This window comes from Carcharodon carcharias, chromosome 18, assembly GCF_017639515.1.
Source record: "Carcharodon carcharias isolate sCarCar2 chromosome 18, sCarCar2.pri, whole genome shotgun sequence".
Taxonomy (NCBI): Eukaryota; Metazoa; Chordata; class Chondrichthyes; order Lamniformes; family Lamnidae; genus Carcharodon; species Carcharodon carcharias.
In genome coordinates, this window is record NC_054484.1 from 47,771,846 (window position 1) to 47,785,193 (window position 13,348).

At 41.4% G+C, this 13,348-nt stretch overlaps 1 protein-coding gene across 3 annotated transcripts in view; it reads right to left on the minus strand.

The window, feature by feature from the left end:
- The window catches only part of LOC121290309 (galactosylgalactosylxylosylprotein 3-beta-glucuronosyltransferase 1-like), a 166,080-nt gene that overhangs the window by 81,042 nt on the left and 71,690 nt on the right, over positions 1–13,348 (minus strand). The gene's annotated exons all lie outside the window — the stretch shown is intronic.

Below are 13,348 nucleotides of genomic sequence, written 5' to 3' on the forward strand. Positions count from 1 at the left end.
TTAACACTCTGCTAAACGTCCTTGTAATGTAACATTTTCTGTGTCACATTCAGTGAGACAGGCAGGAGGTTCTACATTTTTCCGAAATAAATATTGTACAGGCTCCACACTATGACCCGCTAATCTGCTTGAAAGAGTAAATATGAATGAAACTTTTATTCAAAAAAAGCCTAGCACTTTCCTTTATAAATGGAATGTGACTGATGAGTCAAATTTTAGAAACTCATCATTTTGAATATTGGCTGGTAAAATTAATGAGATACCATGTGAGCGTATTAAAAGCTACAGGTATTGGGATAGTGAAAACGTAAGAGTAATATGGAATTCAAAGAGAATTTGATATGGATTAGAATATGAACAACTTGATAGAATAAAGATTATGATTTACAGCGTAACAAAAATATAATCCAGTTTTTCGATAGAAAACATTGCTAATGTGGCAAATATTTTGATCTAAAACTAACACCATTTTTAACAAATCACCAAGTTCTTAACAAGAGGAGATGCACTGCAATTTACAATTTTGAGTTGTAAGCCACAAAAAAAAATTCTATGTCAATTATTGTATAGTGTTTCCACATTAAGGTAAAATATATCTTAGTAAAACTAAAAGCTAACCTGTTAACTATTTTTTTTCTAAAACCTGTTTTATGAAGTTGTTATTACTAACATTGTGTATTTATTCTGTTACAAAATAATATTAAAAAGCTAATATTTGTAACCAAAATTAAAAAGAATGTCCACATCCAATGATGAAAATATCTTCTTCCCTTTTGTAAGCTAAAATATGTTTTTACCTACTGGCATTGTTGAACCACTAATTTTCCCCTCTGATCTAAAATTAATTAAAAGCCTGTTCCATGCATCAGTGGCTAAAGATCTGGGAACTTTGATAAGCCCTGTAACACATACATCAGGGAGCACACCCCACCCCTTCTCCTAAATGATAATGTAAAGACAAATGGAATTTTAGTAATACAAAGATAAAGAACAACACCTATTGAAGTTCAGGCTATCTTAAGTTAGAGAAAAACATGGCTTAAGCCACATCTGGGATAGAATAAGTGGCACAAAATGGTAGAATATAAAACAACACCACTAGTTATAATAATTAGTTATTTTATAGTCCCTTTGTAGCACAGAACTTGAGTATTGCTGAAATAAGAGACATACTGTTGAAGCTTTACATTTTGCACTCATCAGGACAGATGCAGGGCCACTCAGTTTCTGACCTCATTACAGCCTTGGTTCAAATATGGATAAAAGAGCTGAACTCAAGAGGTGAGGTGAGAGTGACTGCTCTTGACATCAAGGCAGCATTTGACCAAATATGGTATTAAGGAGCTCTAGCAAAACTGGAGTCAATGGGAATCAGGAGTAAACTCATCACTGGTTGGAGTCATACCTAGCAGGAAGGAAGATGGTTGTGGTTGTTGTCTCAGTTCCAGGACATCACTGCAGGAGTTCCTTAGGGTAGTGTCCTCGGCCCAAACATCTTCAGCTGCTTCATCAATGACCTTTCCTCCATCATAAGGTCAGAAGTGGGGATGTTCGCTGATGATTACACAATGTTCAGCACCATTTGCGACTCCTCAGATACTGAAGCAGTCCATGTCCAAATGCAGCAAGACCTGGATAATAGCTTTGGCTTATAACAGGCAAGTAACATTCATACTACATGAGTGCCAATGATCATCTTCAACAAGAGAGAATCCAACCATCTCCCCTTGACATTCAATTGCATTACCATCACTGAATCTCCCACTATCTACATACTGGGGGTTACCTTTGACCAGAAACTCAACGGGACTAGCCGTATAAATACTGTGGCTACAAGAGCAGTTCAGAGGCTGAGAATTCTGCAGCAAGTAACCTTGACTCTCCAAAGCCTGCCCACGATCTACAAGGCACAAGTCAGGAGTGTGATGCAATACTGTTCACTTCCCTGTATGAGTGCAGCTCCAACAACACTTAAGAAGCTTAACACCATCCAGGACAAAGCAGCCCACTTGATTGGCACCCCATCCATCCCGTTGAACATCCACTCCCTCCACCACTGATGCACAGTGACAGCACCATGTGCCATCTACAAGATGCACTGCAGCAACTCACCAAGGCTCCTTTGACAGCACCTTCCAAACTCGTGACCTCTACCACCAAGAAGGACAAGGGCAGCAATGTAAGGGAACACCACCATCTGCAAGTTCTCCTCCAAATCATACACCATCCTGACTTGAAACTGTATCATTGTTCCTTCACTGTTGGTTGGTGTCAAAATCCTGGATCTCCCTCCCAAACAACACTTGTGGGCATACCTACGTTTGCAACGGTTCACGAAGGTGGCTCACTGCCTGGACACATTCCTTTTGCCTGCAGAGGACAGGTCCCTGCAAATGGGATACGTAACTTCCAGCAAGCATAAGTGAGCTACATTGTGAGCCCGCCTGATAATCTTAAATTGGTTGTTAGTGTCATTCTTAGCGCACTCAGGATGTTCAGCAAATGCTGCCCAATTGCGGGATCCCTTCTACGTTATCATTATGTTGTGAGTTTTGTAAGCACGGATTAGATGAGTATGATCAGTACTCTGCCTATTACGAACTGTCAAAGGAATGTGCTGCTTGATATGATCCGCAAGTCATTGAACATATGCTGCACAGTAATTCATATACTGTAGTACTCATTTGTGTGGTAGGCAGAACATTTTTTTACCTTTACGACAGCGTCCTGTTAGTGGCAAATATCACTCATAGCTTCACCAGTTGCTTAAAGTTTTGAGATATTTTACTCTTCCAGGATAAACTGAGGTAGAATGGGCACTTTTCAGATGTGAAAATGGCAGCCATTGGCTCATTCGTGCAAATGCACACTACACAATGAGTAATGATCTGATCAGAGTAGCCATTATCCCGCAGGATAGCTTTGGTGCACCCTATTTTGGCATTAAGCTTGCACGGTGAGCAAGTGGTTCGGACCCTATTTATGAGATTGCTGCTAAGGCCAAACTTGTAGCACGTGGACCTGTAGGAATCCCAGCATGTCTATTGACCAGTGAAGGTGGGCATGTGGTAAACAGTAATAGGGAACCCATTAGCAGGTTTCTCAACTAGCATGTCGAGGAAAGGGAGTTTGTTAGACTGCTCCATTTCAAGGTGATTTTGAGCGTGGGATGAAGTGTATACTCGTGAATGGGTCAAAGGCTGCCACTTTCAGGCCTGAAAACTGCCCATATAGAAAAACAAAAAACTGCGGATGCTGGAAATCCAAAACAAAAACAGAATTACCTGGAAAAACTCAGCAGGTCTGGCAGCATCGGCGGAGAAGAAAAGTTCTGTTGAAGGGTCATGAGGACTCGAAACGTCAACTCTCTTCTTCTCCGCTGATGCTGCCAGACCTGCTGAGTTTTTCCTGAAAACTGCCCAGTCTACCTCAAATTACCTTGGAAGGATAAAGTATCTTAAAAATGTGAGCAATCAGGTGAAGTTAGCCGTTTCACACTGCTACTGTGCAGTAGCAACACGAGTGGTATTCGCCACTAATAGAATGCTGCTGTCAAGCCAAAAAGACATTCTACCTACCACACAAATGAGTAATGTGGCAGATGAATTTCAGTGCAGTGTGATGCTGGGTACATAGTTTGTATGTCCCAACAATTGGCGAATCATATCAAATAGCACATTCCTTCGGCAGTTTGCAATAGGCAGAGTACTGACCATACTCAATCAACCCGTGTTTGCTAAACTCAGAACATAATGATAACATAAATGTGATTCCACGATTGGGCAGTGTTTGCTGAACAATTCCAACTGTGCTAAAAATTACACTAACAACCAATTTACAATTATCAGTTGGGCTCACAATATAGCTTACTTATTCTTGCTAGAAGCTATATATATTCATATGCAGGGACCTGTCCTCTGCAGGCAAAAGAAATATATCCAGACATTGCACATTTTTTGAATAAACAAAAGCATGGGGGGGGGGGTGGTAATAGCTTCCTGGTGCATTTGCCATGGCAACATCTGAAACAATCAGAACCAACTTGCCAACCAATCAGCACCCCTTTTCTCATGCAGTATAAATTGTTGTTCCTTTTGAAATTTGACATCCTTGCATCTGTCCTGATGGGTGCAAGGCGAAAAGTTTCGACAGCGCGTCTCTTTTTTCAGCTATTAGTTATGTCAAGAGTTTCTCTGTTGCTTAGATTACAAACTACTGGCTTACTGTACTATAAACATTTTTAAAGTTAGGATTGTTACTCTGGGCCTGAGAGTTTGCAGGCTTTCATAAATCAAACTGGGATTAGCTCAAATTTCCTTTAGTCATTTATCACAAAAGTAATTTACTCCACAGCTAGAGGAGCAAACCAGTTAACCGCTTGCTTAGCTGCTTGAGAAGTGTTAAGAGATGATCATTACAGGTACATCATATTTTTCCTTAATTAAAACCCACAAAATTGCATCTTAGTGAGTCTGCATTTGAAAACTATACATTCCATTGATTTTATTAGAGTTATAAATTATGAAGAAGAATAGTTTTTCTCTCAATCCTGTTCAGCTCAACAAAATACAGCTCAGTGAAACATGTTGGCTTGTCTAAATCATAGGATCCATTTTAATTATATGAGTACTCCATATCACACCCATCAGCATCAGCATCTCGATATATAACTCACTGCAAGCAGCAGGCAGTAAATCATTCACTCTCTGAATTTTCTCTTATATACGCTGTAGATTCACTGAATGGCAGCTTTTGTCATTCTTATTTCCTATTTTTCTTTTTGGGAAACCTGGGCCAAGGTCTACAGTCAGAAAGCTGAAGAGAGATGAGTTCACTAAAAAAGTAATAATTGTGAAAAGTCAACCTTGAATTTTAATAACCTTGTCAACTGTAGAAAAAAAAATAACGACTGATGGATGGTAGCAGTTCTGGGAAAGAAGCAAGAGATGGTGCAATGACTATATTGGTCTGTATTTTCTCCCTTCTCTTTCCTATTCACTAGTAATTTTATTCTTCAGTCATATGGAATTTAAAGATCAGAAACAGGCCATTTGGCCTAACTGGTCTGTGCCAGCCTTAATGCTCACGGCAAGACTCCTGCAGGTCCTTCTATTCCTTTCTCCCTCATTTACCTATCTAGCTTCCCCTTTAAGGTTCCCACTAGTCACCACCAGTACAAAAAGCCAGGTGCACAATGTATATGAGGTAAACAGACGCACAGACAGAGGACATGTGCACAAGTCAGTGTGAGCATATTCCTGAGGCTGATTCTTACTCAAACCCCAGGAGTATAATGAACAATGATCTCCCGTACTGAAATGGTTTGTTTAATTTTTTTAAAGTTCTTGTTGGCTTTTTGTCAAACCTTATGCAGGCCAATTTTGGATTGACCTAAAAACAGGCAAAGGGATTGCAATGCATGATTAACCCATGCTAGTGATTGCAATACAGGAAGTATGTTGATTTTGTGCCTCTTGCTTATTTGAATGATCTCAGCATCCAGCCAGCACTAACTGCACTGTTGATCAACTGTAAGCACCAGCACGGAGCCGATATTGTGACAGGCTAGCACCATTTAAAGCTAGCACACACTGCTTAAAGCTATCCCACAGCTCTTAAAGGGGAGGTGCATGCTGGCTGGACCATATGCTGGGAGTCTTGGTTGAAAAGAATCTGATTTGGGAAAGAGTAAAAAAATGGCACAACATGGGAGAGAGAGCAGGCTCCAAGATTTTCCGGCACTGTACTGGATGTGTTGGTGAAGGAAGTACAAAGGAGGAGAGATGTCCTGTATCCACAGTGGGGAAGGAGGCCCTCCAGGCAGACATTGAAACGCAGTGGGAATGGATAACAATGGAGGTCAATGCCAGGAGACAAATCCTGAGGACCTGGATATGGTGCCGCAAGAAGTTCAATGACCTTACATGAGTGATCAAGGTCCGTGAGTGCAATGCCATGTCCTACCAACAACATCCAGAGCTGCAGGCACTGCTCAAATCACCGTGCACTATCACTCCCTTAGCATCAATATCTATCAAACTGGCCTCATAACTAACATTTATATCCTTCACCTCACCCTCATACACTTAGCACTGCTGCAAACCTTACACCTACAGCAGGACATGGTGACAGAAAACAGGTGGGGACCCCTATGGAGGAGGTGGTGCTGTACATTGTTGCGGCCCCCATGACCAGCAGAAGGGCTGAAACCATTGAATATGATGATATCCTCATACCTGATCCTCCTTCTCACCATCCCACAATTTCTTCTCATAGAAGCTGCTGATGGTCTAAGCATGTACCTCTTACTTCCCCCTCTATCTCTCTGCACCACACCCTTACCTTTGTCCTTTTAGATACCCATATCACCTGGCCAGGCATTGGAGGAACGGCAAGAAAACAGTGTTGACAAAGACACAGCACCACTGCTTGATTCAAGAAATGCAGCCACCATTTTTGACAAAGACCGTCACTCTGAGGACAGATTAGAGGCAGAATCTATACATGGTGAGATACAAGTGGGCTAAATCCAAGCTGGGCAAAATGGATGATACAAGTGCCAGCTCACCAGAGGTTCAGGTTGCACAATGTTCTGCTGCAGATTAGGACCTCAATGGAGCAGCCTACAAAAGAGCACCAATGGGTATGCACAACAAATTTTTGGTGTATTGAGAATCCTGCCAGAAAGCTTGTGACCAATGAGGAACAACATAGAGAAGTCCAACACCAATTAGGCATTGGGGGTTTACACAGAACTTTGAGTCTATCCTATCCAGCATGGGTGTAGTGACCAACTCCATCAGCTCATTTGTGGAACCAATCATGATGCAGTGTTCAATGGCCAATGTTACAACTTCCATTGTAGCTTATGTAGAAACCACCCAATGTCTGAGTGCTGCAATGGAACGTCAGACAGAAGCCTTTCAAGGTCGGCTTGTTGCCACCATGGTGGTGGAATACACTGTGCAAAGCAGCTTGCAGGGTGTCACAGCAGTCGAGCAGTCTGACCTCTAATCCATTGCTAGGATTACAGACACAACACCCCAGGCAACGGGCAGGAACTCCATGGAACAGAAACCTGCTTCCCTCTCTCAGGATGAGACCATTCATCCTTCCACCCATTCCACTCCACCACTATCTTTGCTGTTGCCTGTCAGCCAGCCAGACTTCTGCTGCCTATACCGAGATGGTGCAGTCCACAGCAGGGTCTTCTGGGCCTGGAGCTGCTCAAAGTCGCCTCTAATGCCACCTGCAGTCTCCCCCAGTGAAAGTAACATTCCAACAGCCATACAGCAGTCACTGGGGTAGCCCTGTGTAGCAGCATTAGGACAAAGATGCCCGCAGAACAGGTGCTAAGGAAATTAATGAAGGTAGTTAAAATAAAAACAGAAAATGCTGGAAACAGTCAGCAGGTCCGGCAGCATCTGTGGAGAGAGAAACAAGGTTAACTTTTCAGGACTGTAACCTTTCATCAGAAGTAGCAATGAGCAATGGCATCAGTCAGTGTTTCACACTGACTGGTGACATGATTTGTCTGCTGTACATCCTGCCGGTGGACATTCACTGCACATGTGCTAATGTCCTCACCATTATGGTGTCCAGTGCAAATAGCACCATAATTGTACCTGTAAGCTGCTGATGCCATTCTGGGACTCGAAGGGCACACATAGTGCCCAAATAATTGGGGTTAACAAGCTTAATTTCTTGCCCTATAATCTTAATATGATGCTCTGTGTTCAACAAGTGCAAGATATCATTGCTGGAGAACAGTAGTTTGGGCTTTCAGGTAAGATATAACAGAGGCAGCTTCAGAATAAATTAATCTATTCCTCCCAAGCAATCTAATAATATCAAGCCCCTAATGGACCTCTTTACTATTCCGCACAACAGCCATCCTTCAGTCAGACTGACAATCCAATATTAATTAGTATCAAATGATATAATCTACATTTATGCCCACTTGATGTCTCTTTTCAAGATATTTCTCAATTATTGGCCAATGCATTATTTGAATTCTGGATTGACAACACTCATTGCAACAACAGCAACAGAAATTAATTGCATTTACATAGCATCTTTAATGTAGAAAATGTCCCAAGGTGTTTTGCAGAAGGTTGGGAGGAGAAGAAAAACATAAATCAGAACAAATAGGGGACAGTCACATTTTCCCCGATATTGAGGTGGAGGCAGGAAAGCTTCAGGGAGGCGAAAAACAGCTGAAGAACCCACAATGCCTGTAAAGCTTGGAGGTCCTGCCAAATAACATAATGATAGTTTGTTTCTTTTCTGCAGCCAACCAAATGGACAACCACTGGCAGTCTAGTGGGAAAACCGTCTGCAACAGGCCATTGTTTAGGATCTTTGGGGACAGAATGGCCAAGGGAGAAAGAGAGGCTACAATTAGGAAGGGGGAGAGAGGGCCGGATTAGGAGAGGGGTGAGAGGTGGTGATTGGAAGAGGGTATAGAGGCTGTGATTGGAAGAGGTTGTGATTGGAAGGGGGGAAAGAGGCTGTGATTGGAAGAGGGGAGAGAAGCTGTGATTGGAAGAGGGGGAGGGGGTGGTGATGCTGTGATTGGGAGCAGGGAGAGTGACTGTGATTGGGAATGGGGAAGCCAAAGGCTTTCTGAAGGGCCTTGGTAAGGGGCAACACTCCTGCTTCTCCTGGCCCACAGGAGTGTTGAGAAAGACGATAACCTAGTGGAGTCAGAAGCTCTCCCCTCCCTTTCATTACTGAGTTTCCCAAGCCCAGCGAAACCCATGCAACAGCAATACATTTTAAATTGCGCTCCCTATTATTCTGATTTAATCATGTTAATGAGTGATCAGCCTCTCTACACTGGGACACTCAGACGCTTGAACATCTGTTGCTGTAAAAATGGCAGTGGCTGTATATGTGGCATCTTTGGCACAAATATGTATTTAACTCTTTAACCTACCATCTGACCTTCTCCTGTCCATTATATGAGGGGTTAATATCAAGACCCTGTCACAGAGGGTGAGATTAAGAGGGGTTTAGAGAAGGTTTTTTTTTGAATATTCGTTGGTAGCACAGAACAGAAGGAGTATTGCTGAAAAAAGACACATTATCGAAGTTTTTCTTCTTACTCTCTCAAGACAATTTGTAAGAGTACCAAATGTAAAGGGAATAACGCTTAATACTGCATGAAAAGAGAGTGCTGATTGGTTGGCAAGTGGATTCTGATTGGTAGAGGTGTTGCATTCTCCATGGCATCACCTCTACCAATCAGAGTCCAACTGTCAACCAATCAACATTTGGTATTCTTACAAATTGTCCTGATGAGAGCATGATGAAAAACATCGACAGCACGTATCTTTTTTCAGCAATCACCAAGGATTTTATTGTTGGAGAGAAGTGAATTTAGGGAGGGAGATCCAGAGAACAGGCCCAGACAGCTGAAGGCTTGAGACAAACAGGGGAAAATGCACAAAATGTCAGTCAGAATTGAAGTCAGTCAGTCAGATCAGTGGGGATGGGGGCAAAGTAGTGGGGAAGATCCCCCCACCCTCACCCCACCCCCTGGTTTCCTGTTTTGCATGGTTTCCAGTGGGAGTTAAAATCTGGGTCATTGTCATCATCAAGTGCTCTTAGATATAGCTTGTGTTGGGATCCCTTTCTCAAGCTCAACCTCAGAAGAAATATAGAAATTTGTTTCTGTCATCCTTAGGGCCCTTCTGACTGAAACTGTTAATTTTAAGCTAATTAATGTTTAATTAGTGGAAGTGTTGTGTTGTATCACTGCATCTACCACTAATTGGATTATGACTATGAAAACTAATTTCAGTTAGAACTCTTTCAACTAATCCTCATCAATCTTTACTGGCTTCTCAGAGATGAAAATAGGGTATGCTAACTCACTACGGCAATCAGTTCCTATCCTTTGTGACTTCTCTATATATTGTGCTATATGTAACCTAATAATATGCTTCTGGCAGAAGCAATAGGTATCTAACTAAGGGGCCACAAGATGACTAATTGCTCACTTTAGTAGATAATCTGTTTCCTGGAGTTAACTTCCAGCCAATTTGTAGGATGTAGGTCAAATAACTCTGAGACTGTGTCCAAGCCACTACGAGCACTGGTTCATGGCAAATGTAAGGCTTCAACTTCACAATTTATCTTTAAACAGGGGTCAATTTGAGCATTTCCGCCCTTGTCATGAATGCTGATTTTATTTTAAACCTCTAATTTCTCAAACATGAAATGCGAGAGGTGACACCAGGGAAGTACCCAAGCTACAGAAAAGTCATGGGAGCCACACTGCACAATCGCTACACTTGTATCAGACTGCTGCTGCGCTAGGTATTGAAGACACTCAGTAGTTAGTGTTACTGGTACAAATGTAAAAGCAACTTAGGGATTTTTTTTTTACCTCTGGGGACTGAGCTTAAATTCTAAACAGCAAAGGTTAAGATTCAAATCATGATTCATATCCTGATGAGGCACAGCATCTCATTGAACAAGGATTCTGCTGAAGCCTTCTCAATTGCTCCATCAGGCGTCCTCATGCTAAAACTATCAACATGAGGCCTGCTCATAACAGATATTGTACAATTTAACATCATGAAACACAATCGACCTTAAATTTATCTTCAGATAAAAACAGGAAAAAGCCAGACTTTCCCCATAATTAATGGCAGCTTTAATGAAATCATAGGAATATGTTACTTCAAAATTTATAAATTTGGGTTGGGGGGGGGGGATATGACTTAGCTAATAGGTCATTGGTTAGAAAAGAAAAAACAAGATATCTTGCCATTCTTTGTCAAAAAAGAAAGTTTGAGTTATTTATTACTTATACAACCTGTGGTAGTCGTGCAGCATGAGGTTTCAGTAACATGTGAGAAAAGTCAATAAGGTGAAGAGAACTAATTCAAATGCCACTGATTCACTCAGATCAGTAATCTCCACAGCATGACAAGCTTGAAAAGTGCACCTCCTGTTACCAAAAAGAGCACTTTCAACTGGTACAAATTACTAGTGCAGCAGTTGCCAGTCTAAATGCTTTATTTTACAAATGTCTTAAGACAGTTTTAAATATTAACGTTAATCTATCGAATATCTTTAGAACTTGGAACTAAACACAAGCCTACAGACTGCAGGAGTACAGCAATCAAAGGAGGCAGAGTTCCATCTGAATATCACAGTGCTGGAGGAGCAAATTGATATCTATCAGCTGTCGCTGTCAGCTTTTGCTCAGCTCCACTCCTGAAGCACTATGATATTTAACTGATAATTCTCCCAGCTGACAGATGACTTCAGTCTTGGCCCAAGGTGCTGACTTTTAGCTGATCTGAGACAACTCTTTCTCCCAAATTTAAATGGAGGCTCTTACATTTCCACAATAGCGTGACCAAACATCAAATTCTGGGCGATGAGTCGCCTGGCCATTCTACTTATTAGTCCAAGCAAATACAGAATTCTGCACAAATTACATCTGGTTTACCTGGAATTATAAAAAGTTCTACTTTTTCGGTATCATCAGTCATTTTCATTAATCAGTCTTTTTTGTGGCATTTGACCTCAATTTTACAGTCAATAGAGGGAGTGCTGTTATATTTATCATCCTCCAATGTGAAGGTAAACTGTGACTCCCTGAATATTATTAAAATCCATCACTTATCTAACAAGTCCAAATAAACTTAAAGCTGCTGCATTGTGAGGTCCAGCAATCTGCCCAAGTAAATGGCTTGGTGGGCTGTGAAATCAATGAGTGAGAGATCATATCTCATTGTGTCCAAATATAAAAATAAATACTGCGATCAGAACATTCCTCAGATGATACAGCTGGTGCTGATTTGGAAGCCAATGTCACTCTGCACCCCACATCTTGTAATATGAGCTAATTAGCTCACATAATAAGTAACCTATTGAAACAAAAACAAAAACGGAATTACCTGGAAAAACTCAGCAGGTCTGGCAGCATCGGCGGAGAAGAAAAGAGTTGACGTTTCGAGTCCTCATGACCCTTCGACAGAACTTGAGTTTGAGTCCAAGAAAGAGTTGAAATATAAGCTCGTTTAAGGTGTGTGTGTGTGGGGGGCGGAGAGAGAGAGAGAGAAGTGGAGTGGGGGTGTGGTTGTAGGGACAAACAAGCAGTGATAGAAGTAGATCATCAAAAGATGTCAACAACAATAGTACAAAAGAACACATAGGTGTTAAAGTTAAAGTTGGTGATATTATCTAAATGAATGTGCTAATTAAGAATGGATGGTAGGGCACTCAAGGTATAGCTCTAGTGGGGGTGTTTTTTTAAAATTTTTTTTTAAATAATGGAAATAGGTGGGAAAAGGAAAATCTTTATAATTTATTGGAAAAAAAAGGAAGGGGGAAACAGAAAGGGGGTGGGGATGGGGGAGGGAGCTCACGACCTAAAGTTGTTGAATTCAATATTCAGTCCGGAAGGCTGTAAAGTGCCTAGTCGGAAGATGAGGTGTTGTTCCTCCAGTTTGCGCTGGGCTTCACTGGAACAATGCAGCAAGCCAAGGACCGACATGTGGGCAAGAGAACAGGGTGGAGTGTTAAAATGGCAAGCGACAGGGAGGTTTGGGTCATTCTTGCGGACAGACCGTAGGTGTTCTGCAAAGCCGTCGCCCAGTTTACGTTTGGTCTCTCCAATGTAGAGGAGAAGTAACCTATTGAACCTTTTGTTTCTTTTTGTGTCATGTAACATAACATTATCTTTGTATCTTCCATATCTAGAAGAATGATTTACTGTCATAATATGGTGTTGGAGGTTATAAAGGATCTGTCTTTATAGTCACTAATGTCAGAGCGTATGTGCTTAGTATTATATATAGTCCATAGCTAATAACAACACTGTATTCAAATGACAAGTAACATACCTCCTGGTAGTACACACAGAGTCAAGGCAAGTGCAGTCTTCAAGTGAAGTGAGGTTAGAGAACAGGGAGTACTTAGACCAGGATTGCATTTTTAATTCGGTCCCCATCTTAAAGTAATACAATCTGAAGGCAATAGATGGAAAATTATTGACAGACTGTCCAAGATTTTGAGATTCCCATCAGCAGCGTGAGGTCATGCACAATGCTCCCTGAAACACAGACCAGGTCAGATGATCAGATGTGATCAGAGGATTTTCACTAGTTGCCATAAATATCCTATAAGTCATACAGAGGTTACAGAGCCCAAACACAGAGGCAATATTGGTAGTTCAGCTGACCTGTGGACTAATTTCTCATTTTCAGCAACCAAAGAGAAATGCTTTTGGGCATGAATAATAATTGATATTTCAATGTCTTATATTTTTCACATTTCATATTTTCTCTACAAAATGTGTGCACAGATGAAAGGATTTCTACATATT